Genomic DNA, 23621 nt, shown 5'->3' on the forward strand with positions numbered 1-23621 from the left:
GAAGTAGAACTAGAAGAGCTTTCAGAGCCCATCTAGTCTAATTCCCAGTTTTTATAGAGAGGGGAACTGAGGCCTGGGGGGATTAAGCAACTTGCCCAAAGTTCTGTCAGTAGTAAGCATCAGAAGTGGGATTTTAATAGAAATCCTCAGCTCTAGCAGCAATGCTCTTTCAGGTGAGCTTTACTGCTCTTCAGTGTGTCCTATCCAGTGGCACTGGACAAGATTGTAACAATTGTACTCAATTTTTCCCCTTGGACAAACCTAAATTGGTTTCAAAAGTAAAGGGGGAATGGCTAACTCGGCCTTATAAGCACCACACTGTATCCAACTGAGTAATCCTGTGCTTGGGTGTCAAAGTGTTTCCTGGCAAAGGCAGAGAAAGAAAGACTGCTCCTTACTGGACAGAAAAGGTTCTATCAGATTCATGTTACTCTTCCACCTTGAGAGGCCAATACAATGGAGAAGGGGGTGGCTTGACCTCATTTTCCCCCAGTGCTCTAACAAGAAAGTTTGTTGACAAAGTAGACATTAGTACACTGGATAGACCTGAGATAGATTAACTTGAGAGTTGACTATTGTTCTTTTAAGTGACACTTAATGGTTCATATCTTCAATCTTTGACATTTTGAATGACAAATTATTTCTTCTAAGTTGTGATCATTAACTGCTGTGTAATGGTGAAGGACAACTATAGGCCCTTCCCTCCCTCTTCTCCCCCTCCCCCCACCCCATTTCTTTTACAGGTCTTTTCCAAGGCTGCCTTTCAGCCAGTGCACACAGGGATAGGTCCTAGTCTGATGACTTTGTCTTAGCCCACTGTTTATAGCATATCTGTATGATTTAGTAGAAAAAAAGAGGAAGGAAGAAAGGAAGAAAAGAAAAGAAGAGAAAAGGCAAAGAAATAAAGGTTAAAGAGACAGAGGAAAGAAAAAGGAAAGAAAGAAAAAAGAAAAACAGAAGAGAGTACAAAGGAAGGAAGGAAAGAAGGGAGGAAGAAAAAAGCATTTATTAAGCACTTGTTATATGCAATGCACTTTGCTAAAGCTAAGGATACAAATAGAAAATCAAGGCAGTCTCTACACTCAAGCTGCTCACATTCTAACGGTAGAAGATAACACATATAGGTTTCAGATGGAAATCAGATGTAAAGATCCCATGGTCTTTTGGGTGCAGCAACAAAGCAGATAGTGATGCTTGTCTTTTAATTTCATTTCTCCTGAAAACCATCCTCATTTCTAATGATGCTCTATTGGACAGTGCCAAGAACTTCATTTTCCAGGTTTTCAGAAGATGTGACTGCACCTGTGGAAGTAAGTGCCAGGCTTCATCTCCACAGGAATTTCTTTCCAGGATGATGACTATAGAAGCTTGGCTGGAAGAAGGATTAATGATGTTGGAGGTACTGACACTCCTATGATTCTTCAGCTATCTGTCTGATGGTGGCACTTGGTCAGTAGTGGGTGTTGGTGGTAGCAAGGGAAGTGGGGTCCCTTATTCACTGTGATTACTCCCCTTACTCATGGCTGTAGGACTCTGGTAGGAAACAGGGCTTGAGACCTAGATGTCATTCTCTACTCCTTACTCCATCTTACCACCTGTATCCAGTCTGTTGCCAAGTCCTGTTGATTCTACCTTCCTATCCTAATATATGCACCTTCTCTTTTCTGACATTGCCACTACACTGGCGGAGGCCCTCATCATCTCACTTACACCTGGACTATTGCAGCAGCCTATTGGTTGATATCTCTGTCTCAAGCTTATTCTGCTCCAGTCCAACTTCCCCTCAGCTGCCAAACTAATCTTCCTAAAGTGCAGATCTCATGTCACCTCCCCACCCAGTAAACTCCAGTGGCTGCCTCACCACAATCAAAGACAAAGTCCTCTGGAGTTCAAAGCCCTTCATAACTTGGTCCCCTTCTACCTTCCCAGTCTTCCTACCCCATACTCCCCACCATGTACTCTTTAATCTAGAAACATTGACCTCCTTGCTGTTCCTCGAATAGGACACTCTGTATTTAGACTCTAGGCATTTTCACTGACTGTCTATGTCTGGAATGCTCTCCCTCCTCATCCCTGCCTCTGTGCTTCCATGGTTTTCTTCAGGTCTCAGCTGAAATCTCACCTTCTATGAAAAGCCTTTCCTGTTCCTTCCTTAATGCTAGTGTAGTGTGTCTATATTGATGTGATTCAAAGGGAGGCAAGAATAGACATCTTTAGCATCTTTCTACCCTTCTCCATGAGAAACTAATTCCTCCTCAGAAGGGAAGCAGGAGCTTGTACCCAGAAGCTAGCTACCCTGCTCCTTTCAGAGAGAGGAGGTACTAGGCTAGAATTATATCTATCTGCTCCCTTAAATATTTTTAGTCTAGGGAAGTAACTTTAAGGTTCCAGCTAAACTCCTGATCACTATTCATCAATGAGGAAAGTGTTTCCAAGCTTGATATCGCTTCCCAACAAATACCAGTTTCATAGTGAACACACATAGTAAATAATAAAATAAATTATTATTTTTCCAAGTATATAGCAAAACAGAAGTCAGAGAAAGTGTACATATGAGAATATACACCAGACAATACATATTAAAGGAGCTCTCCCGTTGGGAGCAAGGTATCTCAGCTCAACTAAGAGAGTCCCAGATTTAGTCAAGGGGAAACTCCCCACAGTCTGAATATGACAGAGACTGCTAACTCCTCTTATGATAGTTTCCACCCAGAGTCTTTCACTTCAGTGACTTGAAGAGAGATTGGAATGGTCCATCTTTTCTCTTCAAGCTGGAAACTTCAAGAAAAGAGCCTAAAGAGACCAGATCTCTCTTTTCCCCCCTCTCTTACCAACTCTACCTCACCCTTCATGCAAACTTGGGGCATTGATCTCCACCAATGAGGAGAATCTCATACCAATGAGCCCTGAGGCTTCAGGTTATACGTCCTTCCTCTGTTGATTACTTCCAAGTTTTTTTTTTTTCTGTATATAGCTTGTGTTTACAAATTAATGTGTTCTTGTTGTCTTCACCATTAGATTGCAAGCTCCTTATGAACAGAGATTGTCTTTTGCTTTTCTTTATATCTCAGTGCTTAATGTAGTGACACACAGCTGTTGTTGTTATTGTTGTTATTTGTCCTTCATTCTCAAAGAGAACCATGACATCAGGAAGGTGATGTCATGACTTGCAAGTGAATTGGATTTAAGTGAAAGAGGGCTGTGCAACATCACCAGCCTCACTCCTCAGAAGTCATCTGGATTCAATGGCAAAATATAGATCAGGACACATGGAGATGGTCCAGGATGCAGAGGGAGACCTAGGCCTTTTTAAGCTAAGGTCTTTCCCAGGTCTCAGTTTGACTGAGGCAACTCCCATTCAGAGATGAGCCAAGAATGGCCTCTTTTACCTATTCAAAACAAACAAATAAACAATCTGGGAGTGGAAGATACTCAGGGTTTCTGGCCAAAATAGAAACAATTATTATTTACATTCATTCTGAGCCATCAGGGCCCACACAGTGACAGGTGCTTGGCCTGGGACCTATTATTGGCCAATCAATGAGACAAAGACAGCACTTAATAAATGCTTATTTATCAATCAATAACTTGAAAAAATACACCCTAACTTAATTAGTTTCTTCAAATACTAGCATTAGATCTGACTGGAGACCCCATTAAATTAGGCATTGCCAAACCCAGCCTCTTAGACCTCCCAGATATGAAGAGATCAGGCCACTAAGGGGCAAAGAGGTAAAAAAAAAAAAGCTCTGACAATTGGATGTGCCATATATAGCTGAGATATAGTGATTCACAGTTCAGGAGAGATAGCACAAAGACTCCAAAGGGAAGGAGGAGAGGAACTGGTAATGAATAGGCCTGAGAAACTGAGATAGTAATATTTGTTATAGGGACTTAACTCTAATAGGGGCAGCTAGGTGGCATAGTAGATAGAATGCTAGGCCTGGAATCAGGAAGTTCAAAAATGGCCTTGCACATTTATTAGCTATGTGACCCTAGGAAAGCCATTTAATCTCTGTCTGCCTCAGTTTTCTTAACAAAAAATGGGGATAATGACCTTGCAGGATTGTTATGAAGATCAAATGAGACAATATTTGTAAAGCACTTAACATAATGCTTGGCACATAGTAGGTACTATATAAGTGATTATTCCCTTCCCTCTACTAGACACTGAGCTGTGATTTTTTTTTTTCAGGTATGTGTTACTTCTTTAAGGAAGAAAGATAGAACTCATTGGATGAGAGGACACGGGTGATAATACTGTCTTGATAAAGGGCTCAGGCCTTCAATAAACCTCTTCTATGGCTAATACATTTGTTAGCCTTCATGCTTGCAGGGGGCAGAGGGATTTTTAAGAGAAACAAATCAGATTCTGATGTTCCCAGGGGAAACTGTTGGTACAGTCAAATAAGTCACAGGAATTATTAGTCTACTTGAACCCCAGTGTGTCAGAGATCAGGCTCTGACATTTGAGCTACATAGAGATAGGAAGACTGAGGCCCATATAGGAGAAATGACTACCCTAAAGTCATACAGCCACTTAGTTAGCAGAGCTAATACTAGAATTCAGCTCTTGTAACCTGCACCTATCCAGCAGTCTTCCCTCTTCACCACACTGTCAGCGTATCTAGTGGGTTTGTTTCATCCTTTTCTGAATCTAGTTTGAGGCTGCAGTTGGAGGCATGTTTTCCCTACATATTCTCTAAAAGCACTAAGTTCTAAAATGGCACTCTGATGAAAAATTTCTTTAGCCTGTGATTTAAATGCACTCGTACCTCATTTTCCATTCCTGCCCCCAGGAGACAAACTCTGGTGCTTGATTGACAGTTGGATTTGTGCTGCTTCATGGGGTCATTTATTATTGGTTTGGTTACCTGGCTTTTTTTTTCTTTTTTAAAGGAATGCCACCATGACTAATATACAGTGAAAAGAAGGATGGCAGCACCAATAAAAAATCAATGCAAACCAGAGGCAAGAAAGAAATATTTCAGCACTTACTAGTGAGTAAGAAAGCATGGGACAGCATGTTGGATGATTGTTCTCTACCTTTAAAGGAATAAATGGGGACCAGGAATTTGGTAGTCTGAGTTTTCAGAACTAAAATATGATTTCTTTTCTTCTTGTCTTTGTCTTGAGTCATTATGAATAATGTATTAAGGCTACCTGCAACTTTAAAAGTAAAAATGTTGCTGGTATAGATGAGAAGGCAGAGTATTCCAGGAAATGGCGGTTATCAGGGGAGTGTCCCCCCCACCAAATGTGCAGGTCTGGAGCCAAGGGGTATACTTATGTTCATACATGAGAGAGAGAGGGAGAGAGAGAGAGAGAGAGAAAGTTAGTTCTCCTTTTAAGCCTACTGAATGGGCCACTCTTCTTTTCATTTACTTACCATCTTTGACCCAGCATCAAGGGTTGGGTACCACTCTGATTATGCATATACTTTAGATGGAGCAGGCCCTAGTCCAGAAGATCAGACGGCCTCCTCAAATTACCCTTATTATAGTGTGAGAAAAAAATACTGAAGACCTAGGTTGGGGTCCCAGCTTTGCTTTTTATTGTGTGACTGTTAGGTGCTATTATAGTTCTGTGTAGTTGCCTCCTGGCAAGATATAAGAAACCCCAATATATGAAGCACCTTATAAAAGTCCCTTACTAAATATTAGCCCATTTATTATATATGCAATATGCCTTGGAGTCAGGAGACTATCTCATAAAAGTTAGGAGTTAAATCGGAAGTTCAGGGGAAAGGGCACACTAATGCGCTGTTGAAGGACTTGTGAATTGGTCTAGACATTTTAAAAGCAATTTGAAAGTATGCCCCAAAAGTCATTAACCTATGTATATCCTTTGACTTAGTGATACCACTACTAGGACTATATCCCAAAGATATTAAAGAAAGGGGTAAAAGGCATATTTACAAATATATTTACAGTAGATCTTTTGTAATAACAAAACAAAACACAGAAACTAAAAGACTGTCAATCCATTATGGGAGACTTAAACAAATGACAGTACATGAATGTAATTGAATATTATTTTACAATAAGAAATAACAAAGTGAATAGTTTCAGAGGAAATTGGAAAGACATGCATGAACTGATGCAAGTGGAAGTGAGGAGAATCAGGAACAAGTTATATAATGAGAGCATTAAAAAGAAAAACAACTTTTAAAAACTTTAGAACTCTGATCAATACAAACCCCTATTCTATTTGAGGTAAAATTTATATGGCTTTATTGAAAGACCCATTAAACAACTACTTCACCATGTGTAAACTTTCCCCTTTGATACCAAAATATTTATTGGATTTGAAAAATATAAAATTCTTAATGTACCCAAGGAAGAACAGAGACTGGAGGCTTTGAGATCGAATCCAAAGGTCAAATCAAACTAATGGATGCTTTAAAATACTCTAGTCTCCTCCAGGTAAAACACATCAAACATGAGAATATATAGGGGAAAGCAGAGGCTGTAAACATTAAGAGGCTGAATGCTATCCTGAAGTCAAAATTAATGGGAAAAATACACTTAAAGGAATTAATACTTTTTCAATGTCCTTCTTAACACATACTTTTGGTGTATGAAAATGGATGACAGTGGATCTAGAATGTATCAAAAAAAGGTCACTGTATAATGATAATGAAAGAGAGGGTTTATATCCCATCACATCTATAGAAAAACAAACCTTTCTTCATTAAAAAAAAGAACATTGATAGATATTTTCAGAACATGTGATAAACAGACTAACGATTAACAGAAATACTTTTGGAATCAACAGACCTTATTTCACAAAAGGCTGGTCACAGGCATATGGCAAGGGATTTATCAAGCATAAATGAAAATGGCTTATCACCCAGAATCTAGGTGGTACAGTGCTGGACCCGGAGTTAGGAAGACAAAAGTTAAAATTCAGTCTCCGCCACTTTCTAACTGTGTGAACCTGGGCAAGTAATTTAATCTCTCTCAGCATCAGCTTCCTATTCCATAAAATGTGGACAATGATAGCACCTACCTCCCAGAGCAATGAGGGTCAAATGGAATAATATATGTAATGTGCTTTGCAAACCTTAAAATTCTATATAAGTGCTAGCTATTATAATTATAGTTATTATCTCCAGATGTGCCTATGAAACAGGTAAGATTCAAGAATGGAATCAAATCACACTATGAAAGTGACATCCACAAGAACTCAATCAACTATATGTTGACAAATAAACATCATAAAAGCTTATATTTGATTATAGAAATGGAGAGGTTTATGAGGACAATTCAGGATTAGGTCATTGCCAACAAAATTGCAAAACAGTTATCCTCAAGAAGCTTGGACTTGTTGATAAGTGAAGTTATTCAATGAATAGTTTCAACTATACAACATAAGATGAGCTTACCTTCCAATACTTTTATTCAGTTTTTAAAAAGCAATTATTTTATCCACTTGCACAATAGTCCACAAAACTTTAAATATGAAAGAACAATAACAAGATAGTGAGTTGTCCTCAGAGTATTTCTATTTAAATATAACCAAATGTTATGAGGAGACAACAATGAGAGGAGGAAGAGGAGGAGGAGAAGATTTTAAGCAAATAAGCTCAACTAAAACTGGACCATTTTGACAACCAAACTACTGCTTTTCAATTGCCTGGACATAGCATTGAGCCTGAAAAATTAAGAAAAATGTTTTCAATAGATATCTTCATAACAAATACTCATAATCTTTAAGATGTGTGGAACAAAGACTTTCAAAATAGAGACCTAGCAAAATTACGTGGAAATAGGATGAAGGGAAGGGAACAAGCGTTTACTAAGTTCTGATCATGTGCCAGGCTGTGTAAATCACTGTGAAAAATGCTTTACAAGTATTATCTCATTTGATCCTCACAACAATACTGGGAAATAGATTTTCCTGGAATCCCCATTTTACATATCAGAAAACTGAGGCAGACAGAGATTAAGTGACTCACCCAAAGTCATATAGCTAACAAGTGTCTGAGGATAGATTTGAACTCAGATCTTCTTGACTGAAGAATTAGTATTCTATTTACAGCTCCACCCACCTGCCTCATGAAGTTTATGTCATCACTGTCATCCTATCTGCTGCTTGACATATATCAGGGATGCCTAGAGTAAATGAACTTATATTCTAATATTCAAATATAAAAAGTTATTTTATCTACTTATGCAATATTCTGCCAAAAATTAAATAAAAAGAACAATCTAAAGATAGTAAGTTGCCCCAAGATTCTATATCAAACAAGATGGGGGATATGATTTCTACATAATGGTGATTTTCCCCCCTACTAGAAATGCTTTAGTGCAGAAGACACGGAATCATGAGCTGACATGATGACTAAATGGACTAAAGCCATAAATGTTTTCATTATGTACCAACACTAGATCATAACAGAGTGGGAAGTGATCTTTGCAGTTCCATGCAAAGTTATTGTCAATGATACACTCAGTTCCAAGCTCTCTCAACATATTGCTGATCAGTGCAGGGAAACCATAAGAAATAACTTCATCACTAAAAGTTGATTAGACAAAATAAGAGATGAATTGAAGGAGCTACTAAAATTAGAAGAACTTGGGGTCATTGAAAACTGTCACAATGCAAACTCCAGAAATTCTACCTAATAATGAAATTGATGACAAATACAATATAATTGTCTCAAATTATTTGGAAAGGGAGATAGGCACACTTTGGCTGGAATTTTGGAGAGCTCTTTTAAAATCTGATGATATGAATCCATCTAGAATAACTAGCACTTAAATGGTACTTTAAGGCTTGCAAAGCGCTTTACATATGTTAATTCATTTGATCTTTACAACAGCCCTGTGAGGTAGGTGGTATTATTATCCTCATTTTGCAGATGAGGAAACTCAAGGCAAGTAAGAGGTTAAATAACCTGCCTAGGTTCACACTGTTAATAACTGTCTCAGATATTTAAGGATTTGATTAAGGATGAAGAATTTGAACTCAGATCTTCCTTACTCCAAGTCCTACACTGTGCCACCTAAAACCCATTATACCAAAAAAGAATAATTCACAATGCCTGGCATTTGCTATAATTATCATGATTGAATGCACTCTTCCACAATATTTGGCAGAAAGTATAAAAAAAATTTCAGGACCACCACTCAACACTACATGAGGCAGCCATTGTCAAGGTAAGAACTACAGAAGGATAAGTAGATTTATCAAAAAAAAATCTCTTAAAGTCAGGCATTAAACAACACCATGGCATATGCAACTTGAGAGAGTTATTAAAGATCTTTGAGAAGGCATTGGAAATTACATTAATGTCTAGTTGGTTTTCATAGTAGAAAACTTGACTATAATATCACTCAACTAAAAAATAAAACAAAAAAAGAGAAACGTATGGAATGAAATCTGAAAAATAAAAGTGCATCAGTAATTCTTGATTTCTTTAATCAGCAGTTGAAAGCAAAATTTAAAAGTTAGGGTGATACAGTGAGTCAAAGCAGCTTAAAGTACAAAATGAGCAACTTAACATCCATCAAAAACTTGACAAAGGCTTTAGGTGCAAGAAAGGGGCAGAGTGTGGAAGGGAAGGCCAGAGAAGGAAGGTATGAAAACTTTCATGTGATATACGTGGCAAGAATTCCAATACAATAAAAACATAAGGTGGACCAAAAGGAAAACAGCAAACTTGTTCACTATTAGTAAAATGAACAACAGAACAGTTATCTCAAGGGAAGTTGACTAAACTAGCTAATCTACAAAACCAGCCAGCAGTGGAGTCAAATAAAATCCATTATTATTGTTTCAAATGCTTCACAGTGGCTCATGAATTACTAACAAAGCATTTTACCAACTTCTTCTTAGATACAATCCTTATGCCACCTGTCTTAACTGAAGGCATCACATTTCTACCACTAAAAGCTGAGAAAAATAGTGATACCTCCAAATATAAGCCAATTACATGTTTGTGCACTTTATACAAAATATTCACAGCTTGTATCATGAAAAAAATCTATAAATAATTACAAGAAAAAAATAGCTGAGGAGGCAAAAGGGTGTGCCAAAAATTCCCCATAACATTATAAATTCTGTAATTATTAAACAAACTACCCAAAAGCACCAAAACATTTATTCTACTGTTATTAATTATTACAAGGCCTTTGGCTCAATTCTCCACTCTTATATTACTCATGTACTAGCTTATATACTTATATACTAGCTTACTCATATCCTAGAAATATATAAAATAGACCCAAGTAGAGTGAGTACACTGAAGTATTGTGTGTCTGCATGGAAAACCATTGTACTTAAAACATATTATAAACACAATATCATGAAACAGTGATGTAAAATGTGGTATTTTTTCAAGAAGATATTTTAACTATGGTTCTGCCCAGCTTTAAACCCTACATTACCTTTCTAAACAGAACTAATTGTGGCTTCCAAATTAAAGAAAGAGTTGTATCAAAATATTTTATCAATCACAAGATGACATCAAGTTATATGGCTCCATCAAAAGAAAAAACAAGCTGAGCGGCTACTCAATCTCATAAGATCTTTCTCTGATCTCATAGGATTTTTCTCCAATAACATCAAAATGTCATTTGGACTCAATAAATATAAAATTCTTAACACATGCCTAAGAGATAGAAACTGAAGACTTTGAGTTTGAACTCCCAGGTTAAATTGAACCAATGGATGAAGGCAATACTAATAAATAGCTAGGTCTCCTCCAGACAAGATATGTTGCACATAAAGTTATCAAGGAGAAAGGTATGTCTGACTATGTTGAGATTTACTGGCATCCTGAAATTAAAACTCAATAGGATGAACATGTGTAAAGTAATTAACATCCTAAACAGTACTGGTTTTAATATACACTCCTGAAAAAATTTGGAAATACACACACAAAAAAAATCCCATACAATGTTAACAAACCCAGGGCTCATCACTCCAAGGCAGCTATAGAAAAAAAAAATAATGCTTCTTTGGCAAAAAAAAAAGAGGAAAATGAAGGTGGAGAAAATCACACAATAATTCAATTGGGTCCTCTACAAATTTACATTGCATAGGCTCAACTGGGCCCTCACTACTGTTAGGCAATCTTTCTGTGCCTCGCATCAACTCACTATCACACTTTTCACAGTGGCTCTTCCAAACCTTTTCATCCCTCTTCAAATTTTCCATGATTCCTCTTACCCCCACCCTCTCAGCTGAGAATCTTGCTTCAAAATTGAGGCAATTTGCCCTGAGTTTCTTCTTCTCCCCGCTTCTTCATCTCATATTACTCACATGTCTTCTTCCACTCTCTCCTCCTTCACCCCATCTCACATGAAGAGATAGCCTTATTCCATGCTAAGACTAACTCCTCTACCAAACAAGCTATCTCATTCCAACTCCTCCAATGGATTGCTCCCTCTGTTATCCCTATTCTTTCACTTATTTTCAATCTCTCCCTCTCTACTGACTCCTTCTCTGCTATCTACAAACATGCCCATGTCTCCCCCATCCTCATAAAAACCCTCACTTGATACTTCTATACCTGCTATTATTCCACATCTCATCTGTCCTTTGTAGTTAAACTCCTTGAAAAGTCTGTACCTCCACTTTTGCTCCTCTCACTCTCTTCTTAAGCCCTTATAGTCCAGCTTCTGATCTCATCATTCCACCAAAACTGCTTTCTCTAAAATTAAAAACAATCTCTTAATTACCAAATCCAACGGACTTGTCTCAATTTTCATTCTCCCCAACCTCTCTGCAGCCTTTGACAATAGATCCCCTCTTTCTGATACTATTTTCTCTCTAAGTTTTTTGGGACACCATTCTCTCCTAGTTCTCCTCTTACCTATCAGACTATTTCTTCTCATTCTCCTCTGCTGGATGCTTGTTCAGATCCCTCTCTCTCTCTCTAACCATAAGGTGTCCCAAAGGGGTCTGTTATGGGCCCTTTTCTCTTTTCCCTCCATCCTACTTTGCTTGTTGATCACATCAGTTCACATGGATTTAATTACTTCTATGCTGATAATTCTTAGATCTGCCTATAATGTCCTAATCTCTCTGTTGGCCTCTCATCTCCCCCCATCTAATCTATTGCCAAGGCCCATTAATTTCAGCTTTGCAACATCTTTTGAATATGCTCCCTTCTCTCATCATATAATGCCATTATGCTGGTGCATGCACTCATCACTTTATGCCTAGACTATTATAATAGCCAACTGGTGAGCCTTTCTGCCTCAAGTCTCTCACCACTCCAATGCATCTTCCACTCAACCACCAACATGATTTTTCTAAAGTTTAGCTCCAACCACCTCACCCCCCCATTCAATAAAATCCAGTGGTTCTCTATCAACTCCAAGATCAAATACAAAATCCTCCATTGGGTGTTCAAAGCTCTTTTAACCTAGTCCCTCCTATCTTCTTTCACCTTACTCCCTACCATGTAATCTTTAATCCACTGACACTGGTGTACTTGCTTTTCCATAATCAAGACACTCCATCTACAGTTCTGGGAATTATTTCTGGCTGTCTTTCTTACCTGGAATGTTCTCCCTCCTCATCTCTGCCTATTGGCTTCCCTGGCTTCCTTTAAGTCCCATCTAAAATCCTATCTTCTATAGGAAACCTTTTTCAACCCCTCTTAATTTTAATGCTTTCTCTCCATTCGTTATTTCCTATTTATCTTGCATGGATTTTGTTTGTATATATTTGTTTGCATATTTTCTCCTCCACTAGATTGTGAGCTCCTTGAGATCAGAGACTGTTTTTGCCTCTTTTTTTGTATCCCTAGCACTTAGCACAGTGCCTGGAACATAGTAGACACTTAACAAATGTTTATTGACTGTTTATTGACTGAAAAGGATTAATAGGCATTCTCAGAGCACTTGATAAACAGATAAAAACCTACAGAAATACTTTTGGAAAAATAGCCATCTTTCACTGAGCAACAGTAAATTCTGAGAATATGTCCACACCACTGGATTTGTTGGCTATAACTGAAAGCAATTTACCTCTGGAGGGAGCCTATTAAATAGCCAAGATCAATGAGTTGGAATCAAAAGGCCACCCGCAGGAGAGTTCATAATGGTAATTTAGAACCAGGTTATCACCACAAGAAATTACAGAAGGGTTAGCCTTAAGGAGATACGATATAATGATTACCACAGATTATGCAACAAAATAGCACAAATAGAGCAACAAATCTCTGACTTTATAGTCAGCTATCTTTCTTCTGGTAGCTTCTGTCCTTTCATTCTCTGACTCTTCCTGTGCTAAGCTTCTGTCTCATTTTCCTGACTGAAAACAGGGCTTCCTTGTGTTATGTGACTCATTGCTGCGTAACGATGAGATATTTAAAAATTCACTTTTTTTTAATCAAGTATATTCCCCAATGGTCTTTACACACGCATCCCATAGCCCACAAATAGTTCTTTGATTTATAGTTTCTCAGCTCTATCCTTCAAAATTCTGATAACAGTCATATATAAATGAGGTGATTGACCAAAACGCACTGCAGCCAACTTTACCTGAAACAATGCGATACTTTCAATCAGTTCCTCGCACTGCACATATCTGAGGAAGAGTTTTCTCTCAGGAAGCTCCTCAGTAATGTCTCAAGCTGCTTTTAATTATACAAATGTCCTTTTTCTTGTTGTTTATCCTTTGTTCTCAAAGAGGATCAATGAGATCATGATGGTAATGTCTTCAATTGCTAATAAATTGGATTTAAGTGAGACAGAACTGCACAAAATCTTCAGCCTCGCTGTCTCCTCCAGTCACTAAAGTCCACAGTGGCAAGACAAAAGTCAAGATGACTGTTCTTTTTCTACCCCTTTTGGCAAAATAAAATGTCCATCTGCAAAAGGAGCAATACTTTGCAGGAATACTTTGAAGGCATACTTTGTAACTCATCCCTGGACCATATCTGAACTCCACAAAACATAAAGATGAGAACAAATTAACAATAACAACAACAACAAAAATAATAATATACTTTTTACATGATATTGAATTGGGAAACAGCCAGAAGAAACATTAAGCTGGCTGATAAAGTGGCAATGGTCTCTGAGGATTTAGGAGGTCTTTATATCATTACCAAAATAGCTTCTTGTGTGAGTGATTATGAGGGCATATGATTTGTTATGATTAATCAGAATTCATCATACATGGAAGGTCAAAAAGGAGAGGTGCTAGGATTATTACTTGAAGTTCAATTCAATAAATATAATTTATTTTTCCACAGAGTCCTTCACACAGAATATTGCCAAACACTTTGCACTCCGACGAGATCTAGTTAAATGACTTAAGTTATTTGCTTGCAGACCAAATGGACTTTTATGAACATTTTGACTGTCCCTATGTACTAAATGAAGTGATATACAGTCATTCTCAACATAATTTCTATCATCACCATTATCTTTTCTCGCTCTGACTCTTTTGTCGAGCATCAGGATGACATGAAATGATAATTGCAGCAGTATTTCCCACATGGAGGAAACCACTCTTTTTTCTTCAAGTTAGTCTTCTCAGAATGACCTATCATTGGGACCATGGGAGAAAAGGCAGAAAGGGGGTGCCTCCCTTTCACACTGAGTATATTTTGTATGGACATAGTTATTAGTATGTTATCTCCCCATTAGGATGTGAGTTCTTTGGGAGACAAAGGCCATGCTTTTGCTTTTCTTTATATTCCCAGGACTTAGCAGAGGGCCTGTCACAGAACAAATGCTTAATGAAGCTCTAGCAGCTATTGTCATGCTGGAACACCTCGACCTCTATAATTTCCTCCTCTGATTGCTGGGTTCATCCTCAAACCTCCATTTAGGGAATAATCTATGACAGCCATGCTTACTGAAAACTTAGTTCAGCTTGTGACTCCCTGAACCCCTTCTGGATCCCGTCAATGTTTTCCTTCACGGGAATGTAAGCTCCTGGAGGGCAGAGACTATCTTGCTTTTTTGCTAGTATTTGTATTCTCAGCCCTTAGCATGGTACTTTGCACAAAATACATGCTTTATAAATGTTTTATCCATTTAATAAATGCTTGATGATGGCAACAATAATGATGAAACGACAAGTGACAGAAATGAGAAGATGAGAGAAACATCCAGATAGGGAGAGAGGTACCAATCAAGTTAAGAAAGCTTCCTGGACACTATCTAGGTTAAGCTTGAAAGTTCATTGAGAGGAAGAACCAAGACTAATCCCCACAAGTTACCAACTGTGTACAAATAAACCCTCAGATAGAGTTATTAGATATTGAGGTTTTTAACCATGTGCTATTTAGTGTAGACAAAAAAATACTTTCTTTCCCATAAACAGATCATTAGAAGACCCTCTTATTCGCAGTTATGCAAAATGTCTCAATGGAAATGAACCTTGCTTTCCCTAAGTCGCTCACAATGGCATTTCTACCATTCTTCCAGTTTTACCCCCAATGTTATCAAGCTGGCTTTGGGGACCATTGCAACTCTAAGAGATGAATTCTGCAAGCTAGAAATACATTTGATACTGCTGAGGTTTTATTGGACATAAAACTCACAGCCTCCAAACCTCTCAACTTCAGCATTTCAACTGCAGTTCTGTATGCCAGTGGACTTTACTGTTGCTATTTCAGGCTGTTCAATCCAAGAGGTTCACAGACCTTTTTCCCCCAAACAGGATGTTTCGCCGCATTCCCTGACTGCTTTCTTATTCTGGCTCAGCAAAAACCCATTGGCAAAGGGTGTATATCATCTCAGGAATATAGACTAAGAACTGTAAGGGACCTCAGAGATCATCTAATCCAATACCATCATTCTAAGGATGAAGGAACTGAGATCCAAAGTGAGGTCATTCAGGTAAGTGATTTGTGAACATGTCTTCTGACTCCAAAGCCATCACCTATCTACTACTCTGAGAGTACAAATAGAAAGAATGAGACAATACTTATTCACAAGGAGCTCACATTCTACCAGGGGAAACAGACACATGTAAGAGCCCTATGAGAGAATGGACAGAGGGTCAGCCTTGAAGCCAGAAAGCTGCTGTTGTTTAGTCATTATCAATCATGTCTGACTCTTTATGACCCCTTTTTGGGGTTTTCTTGGCAGAGATACTGGAGTGGTTTGCCATTTCTTTCTCCAGTTCATTTTTCAGATGAGAAAACTAAGGTAAACAGAGTTAAATGACTTGCCCAAGGTCACACAGCTAGTAAGTGTCTGAGGCTTTGAACTCAGGTCTTCCTGACTCCAGGCCTGGTGCTCTATCCACTGCACCACCTGGCTGCCCCTTTGAAACCAAGAAGACTTGAATTCAAATAGCACCTCTGACATATATTGGCCAAGTAGTGCTTCAGGCAACTCTCTAACATTATAAATTGTGGAGAAGGTGATGACCTATGTTGGTGGAGGAAGCTCCTTCCACCAATGGAATCACAAGGTCTAGAATCACATAGCCTTTGAGTTCTATGCCTCAGCATCTGCTATAAACTATTTGAAGTCTTCCTAGTTCATGGAGCTCAACAGATGAGGTGGATTAATAATTATCAGAAGCTACAACTATAGAAGATTAGAACTGGAAAGGACCTTAAATAGATTTTCATCCAACTACCTACTATGTACTTGGAACTGTGCTAAGTAATTTACAAATATTTTCTCATCAGATCCTCACAACAACCCTAAAAAGTAAGTGCTGTTGTTGTCCCCATTTTACAAATTTTACGAAGAAACTGAGGCAGAGTTTAAGTGACTTTCCCAGGGTCACACAGCTAGTAAGTATCTGAAGTTGGATTTGAGCTTATGTCTCCTGACTACACATACCACTTAGCTGCTATAGGTATATACCCAGATGCACATATATACATGTACTCCTATGCATGCACAGATCAATCGCTTAACAAACATTTCTTAAGCACTTGCAATGGGCTAAGCACTGGGACCAGAGTAAAGGATGGAATAGTTTCTATTCAAAAGGCACTTATGTTCTACCAGGAGAGACAACAAGGACATAGGTAAGCATATGATACAAAGTAAATACAAATAATAATAATGAATAATATTTATATAGTGCTTATGATGTGCTAAGCACTTGACAATTACTATCTCATTTGATCCTCACAATAAACATAAATTGTTTAATACAGAGTAGTTTGAGAGGGAGGGCACTAGACTTTGAGGGAAACAAGAAAGGTTTCATGGAAAAGATGGTGTTTGAACTGTGTCTTGAAGCTTGGGCTCAAGAAGCTTGAGTAGTCTGTATCAGAGGTGTCTGAAAAGTGGAAGTGAAAGGAATGCATTCCAGGCATGAGACACTGCCAGTGCAAAGACACAAAGAGGGGAGATGGGGTCACAGAGATTATCTCTAAAGAGGGCCATTTTTTTCTCTTCCTGATGTTCCACTCTGTAACACAGATTTCAATGGCTCCTCACGAATCTTATCCTGAAAAGATTTCCCTCCACACTGTGTGGATGACAGATTTGTCCAAGGACTTAGCCTCCATTTATATCAAGGGGCATTTGTAACAGGGGGCATATGAGGGCTTGGATCATGATCAAGTTAAAAAATGAAAGCGAACCAACAGTAAAGCAAACAAAGGGTCACCAATCAAAAGGAAACTCAATGCTAACATAAGAAGTGGACACTCCTCTCATCTTCTCTGATGCTTGCAAAAAAAATGAAAGTATTTATAGTTCACCAAGCTGTTATTTTAGACTGTTATGTGAACCAGAAAGGGATGTGGTCCTTCTAACCTAAGATTAAGACGCTACAGAAAATAAAAGCCTGAGAGCCTGAACAAGAAACAAACGTAGAAGATTGATTTAAAAAAAAAAAAAGACAGATCACCTTGGTAACTGAGGTGGCATATACTGGAAACAGTACTGGATTTAGTCAAAGCGCCTAAGTTCAAACCTTTGCTGAACCGCTTACCAGTACTTCCAGGCAAGAGGACCTCTCTGGGCCTCAGTTATATTGGTTGTAAAATAAGGGTGTTGGACTACACATGAATTGGTCCTTTCCAGCTCAGAAACCCTCTCTCTTCGGAAACTATTACATCATCATCATCATCATCATCATCACAGGCTAGCCTCAGCAAAACTACAAATAGGTAAAGTTTGTTTCTCCCTTCACCATCAAACACTCAGAGCTAGAAGGAACTTTAGAGATCAGCTAATCCAACCTCTTCATTTTATAGTTGAGGAGGGAGACAACTTGGTACAGTGGAAAAACCAATGGCTCTGCAGGTCAGAAGACCTAGGTGACCTTGGGCGAGTCACTTAACCATAGGCCTTATTTTTCCCATCTATTAAATGAAAGGGTTGGACTAGATGGCCTCAAGAAGTAAAATGACTACTGCAAACTGATGCAAAGTAAAATGAGCAGAATCAGGAAAACATTGTACACAGTATCAGCAACATTGTGCGATGATCAACTATTAATGACTCAGCTCTTCTCAGAAACACAATGATCTAAGACAAGTATAAAGGACGACTCACAAAGGACAATGCTATCCATATCCAGATACAGAACAGATGGGCTCTGAATGCAGATTGAAGCTTTTTTTTCATTTACTTTATTCTTTCCAGCATTTGTTTTAAAAATCTGTTTCTTCTTTCACAACTGTGACTAATATGGGAACATTTCTTACATGATAGCACATGTATAAACTACATGAAACTGCCTACATTTTCAGAAAAGCGGAAGGGAGGGAGGAAGAAAAATTTGGAACTCAAAATCTTGTAAAAATGAATGCTAAAATTTTTCTTGACATGTAACTGGGGGAAGAAAAATAAAATACTATTAAAACATTAAAAAAAAATTAGGAAAATGACTTTCCAATAGTCACAACTGGTAAGTAGTAGAGCTGGGATTCCAACCAAAGGCTCTGATTCTAAACTCTTGCCAGTAGATCAAACTACCTGCTCCAAGGACCATCACAACCGACAGCTATCCATACACCCTTATTAACTATGCCTTCCTCCCTCCTACATACCAGCATTGCTCTCAGCTGATTCTCAGCTCATTTCTATCTAGAGGTAGAGCTGATAAGGTCTAGATTCAATAGTCTTGGAGTCAGGGGACCTGGGTTCAAGTCCCTCTTCTGTCACTTCTCTTGGTCTCAGTTTTACATCTATAAAATGGAAGGTTTGTGTTAAATTGCCTCTGAGGTCCCTTACAGGTCTGGATCTATGATCCTTTCCCAGGGATATTTGTACTTTAATAGGCAACTCAAAACCTTCAATTCCTGAAAAAGAGAAAGTCTCTAATGAGAATTTAAGTCACTAAGGAAGATAATGGTGGAGTGGGCAGTGGTAGGAGGGCCTGATACTATTGCATAGGTGAATCATTTGGATACCTTAGCAGTCCTGAGGTCCCAGTCCTGGGGTTTGAGTCCAAAGTCAGTCTGCTAAGTCCACAGTGTGTGGTCTGCCACTATGGTCTATGCCAGGGGTGGAGAACCTGCAGACTTGAGGCCACATGTATCCTTCTAGGTCCTTGAGTTTAGCCTTTTGACTGAGTCCAAGTTTTACAGAATAAATCCTTTTATTAAGGGGATTTGTTCTATGAAGTTTGGACTCAGTCAAAGGCCATACTTGAGGCCCTAGAGGGGCACATGTGGCCATAGGTGGCCTCGAGGCCACAGGTTCCTCATCCCTGGTCTATGCTATTGCTTACTAATCCAATTCCAAGCAATCCTACCAGCATTCCTCCAACACCTAATAGGTGCCCATTCCTTAGAGTTGGAAATATTGATGCTGCCGGGATTTTTATTGGATATAAAACTGGTAACCTCCAAACCTTTGAATTTCAGCATGCAAACTGCAGCATCAAACCCTAGTAAATTTTTATTTCACTCTGGGCTCCTAAAGTCAAGTGGCTCTCTGTCCCTTGAGTATAACTCAAACATAATGTTTCACTCCACCACCAGCTGCTTTCTTGGCCCAACTCAGCAGGAACAAATCCACACTGAGTGCTCCATGCCTCAATGCCTTCAGTAAGTAACTCCTTTATAGCTGTGCTGTGACATAGAGCCCAGGAAGTCAGGTAGATTAAATATGTATCAATGTAATCATAGAATTTTAAAACTAGCAGAGACCTTAGAGATAAGCTGGAACAGCAGCCTCACATTATAGATGAGGAAACTGAGGCCTGTGGAAGTTAAATGACTTGCCCAAGGTCATACAAGTAATAAGTGCCAGAGGTGGGATTTGAACCTGAGTCCTCTGACTTCAGAACTAATTGTCTATCTAATGGGAAAGAATTTGTCAAAGGTCTCACAGCTAAATGTTATACCTCCTCTTCTTTCCCCTCTCTCTTTTTCTCATCTTATCAGCTCCCTTAGGTTCAATTATTACAATTACAATATTCAATGATTACAACAATCTATCTATCCAGCTCTACTTTCTGTCCAGAGCTCTAGCCCCAAGTCAACAACTGCCTATTTCTAACTGGATATCCCCTAGGCATCCTAAATTTGATATGTCCAAAAAGAACTCATGATCTTTTCCTCCAAACCCATCCCTCTTCCAAACTTCTGTTTCTATCAGGGGCATTCCCACCAATAACCCAGATTTACCACCTCAGCTCTTCACCTTCTTCAGTCTCCACAAATCTAATCAGTTTTAAGTCTTAAGGATTCTGCCTCCACAATAGATTTCCTATCCCTCCTCTTCCCTCCTCAAACATCTGCCACAGTAGTCTAGACTTTCATCACCTCTTGCCTGGACTATGATAGTCTCCTTCACTAATTAATCTCTCTGCTTCTAGTCTTTTTCCTCTCCAATCCAACCTCCACGTAGAGTGGAGTGCCACAGTGATATTCCTAAAACACATCTGACCATTTCCACTATGCTTTGTAGAATCCCTAGGTTCCTTCAAAACACAATTTAAGTGCTAACTCTAATATGAAGTCTTTCTAGATTCTTCTGGTTTCCAGTGCTTTCTTGGACTTTAAATTATCTTTGATTTATTATATATTTATGTTGTAGAGTCAGCTAGTGGATAGAGAGCTAGACCTGGAGTCAGGAAAACCTGCCAGCAAATCCTGCCTCAGACACTTACCAGCCGTGTGACTATGGGCAAGTTCTTTTACCTCTCTCAGCCTCAGTTTCCTCATCTTTAAGATGGCTACAGGGGCAGCTAGATGGCAAATTCAATAGAGTACCAGCCCTGGATTCAGGAAGACCTGAGTTCAAATCTGTCCTCAGACACTTGACACTTATTAGCTGTGTGACCCTGGGCAAATCACTTCACCCCATTGCCTCGCACAAAAGAAAATAAAAAGCAAACAAGAAAAAAAAAAGAAAAAAGATGGCTTTAACAAAAGCACCTACTTTATGGGGTTGTTGTAAGGTTTTTGTATCAAATGAAATTATATATGTAAAGTGCTTTGCAAGCCTTAAATGGCTATATAAGTGTTAGTGATGCATGTGTAAATGTTGCTTTCTCCAATAGAATTCTTTGAGGGCAGGGACTGTTTCTGTTTTCTTTTTGGATCCTTATCACTTAGAACAGTGCCTTGAACTTAGTAGGTGCTTAATAAATGCCAGTGGACTGATTTACTGATTCTCTATAATCCTTCAAAACTCAGCTAAAATGCCATCACCTACAGGATACTTTTCCTGATTCCCCAGAAACTGATAGTGCCTTATTCTCCAACACACTTCTATGTGTACATGTTGTTTCCTTCAATAGAAAGTAATCTCCTTCAGGTCAAAGGCTGTTTCGTTTTCTTCTTTTATCCTTAGTCCCTAACATAGTACTTGGAACAAGGTACATGCTTAATAAATGCTAGTTGATTGATTCCAGTTCTTAGAGACTATGATTCGGTGAAAATGGTGGAAGAGGATAGAAAAAAAAAGTTATGCTTCTTCATCCCTCCAAAAGACTCTTCTGATAGTTTTATAGGAATAGGAACTAAGCAGGACTACCCATTTGCCAACCCTGACAGTCTTCCCCCAAGGAGGCAAGAGACAATAGAGGCACATCCCATACACCCCCTCAGGTCTTGCTTGGGAGTCCAAAGAAAAATTTGCATTAATTTCAAAGACTCTGTTCTCAAAAGAATAAAAGTTTCAGAATTCCAAATTTTCACTCTCCTATATTTCAGACTTTGAGAGTATGGCATCTAACTGGCCCTCATTGTTGTTCAGTCATTTTCAGTCACGTCCAAACCCTGTTTGGGGTTTTCTTGGCAAATTTACTGGAATGCTTTGCCATTTCCTTTTCCAGCTTATGTTACAGATGAGGAAACTGAGGTAAATAGGGTTAAATGACTTGCCCAGGGTCATACAACTAGTAAGTGTCTGAAGCCAGATTTGAACTCAGGAAGATTAGTCTTCCTGTCTTCAGGCCCAGCACTCTATCCACTGCATCACTGGTCCTCAGTTCACCCTAAAAAGCACTAGAGTGATTTCAATAGTTCCTGGATTTCATTTGTCCTTGTATTTCTTTCCCTCAGTCAAAAAGTTCCCACAGACTTTAATTTACTGGCTGGAATGAAGGGTTCCTGGAGGCTGGAGGGCTCTCTATTTATATTTCTGGGATCAACAGGAGCTAAAGGAAGCCTGTTCACCCATTGGCAGATTGTACTCAGCAATACAAATCTGCATTTACCCAGCATGTCCAAAGAAAGATTTTGAAATGTTGACCATTCATCTGAAGACTCCTGCCCCACTCTGTGGCCTAGAAACTTTCTTGAGAGAGAGAGAGAGAGAGAGAGAGAGAGAGAGAGAGAGAGAGAAACCGACAGCTTAATCTTTTGTCAACCCCATCTAAAAAATACCAGCAACAGAGACTTCCCAGAAAAAAAAAAGAGCGTGTAGGATTATGCCTTTCTGTCTCCCAGGAGTACAACTTACTGATACATAGCTCCATCTAAATAATAACACCCAGATGTTATTTCAGCTCTTCAACAGTCTTGTGAAAAATGACTCTGAGTGACCGAGCTCAGGCAGAATCCATAACACCCAGGTAATTAGACGTTATAACTGCTGGGCTACATATTGGGGTTTAAGTGCCTCTCTTCTGTGTGGCTTTCCCACACCGGGATGTGTGTTGCATGAGGAGGGTAGAGTATGTGGGGGGATTTTAAGTGCAGGATGTGTTTGTGTACTAGAAAAAGGATCTTTAGTGAAGATAGAGCCTCCTGGACCCTGCTGCTGGATTCTATGTCTCCTGAGCTTCTAGGATCGAAGGATGATGGGCTCATTAGATTCAGAGATGGAAGGGATCTCAGTGGACATCTGCATCAACCCTCTCACTTTACAATGGAGAAAAGTGAGTCCCAGGGAAGTTTAATGAATTGCCTGAGGTCACAAAGGTATTAAGTTTCAAAGGTTGGATTTAAACCCAGGTCCTCTGATTCTAGAAATGGTCAAGAAGCATTTATTAAGCCTTTATTTTGTTCCAAGCATGATGCTAAGTGCTATTCAAAGGCAAAACAGTCCCTGCCCTCAAGGAGGTCACATTCTAATGGAGGAGATAATATGTAAAAAAAATTATACACAAAAGATACTTTTGTGTAAAAGGTGCTTTGTAAAGCACCACATATAATCATAGTATGATGAAGCTGGACAAGACCTTAGAGGTCATATAATTGAATACTCTCATTTTTCAGATGAAGTAATTGAGGCCCAGGGAAGTTAAGTCACACGGTCAAAACTGTT

This window comes from Vombatus ursinus, unplaced genomic scaffold, assembly GCF_900497805.2.
Source record: "Vombatus ursinus unplaced genomic scaffold, bare-nosed wombat genome assembly UNPS02014807.1, whole genome shotgun sequence".
In the NCBI taxonomy this organism is placed as follows: Eukaryota; Metazoa; Chordata; class Mammalia; order Diprotodontia; family Vombatidae; genus Vombatus; species Vombatus ursinus.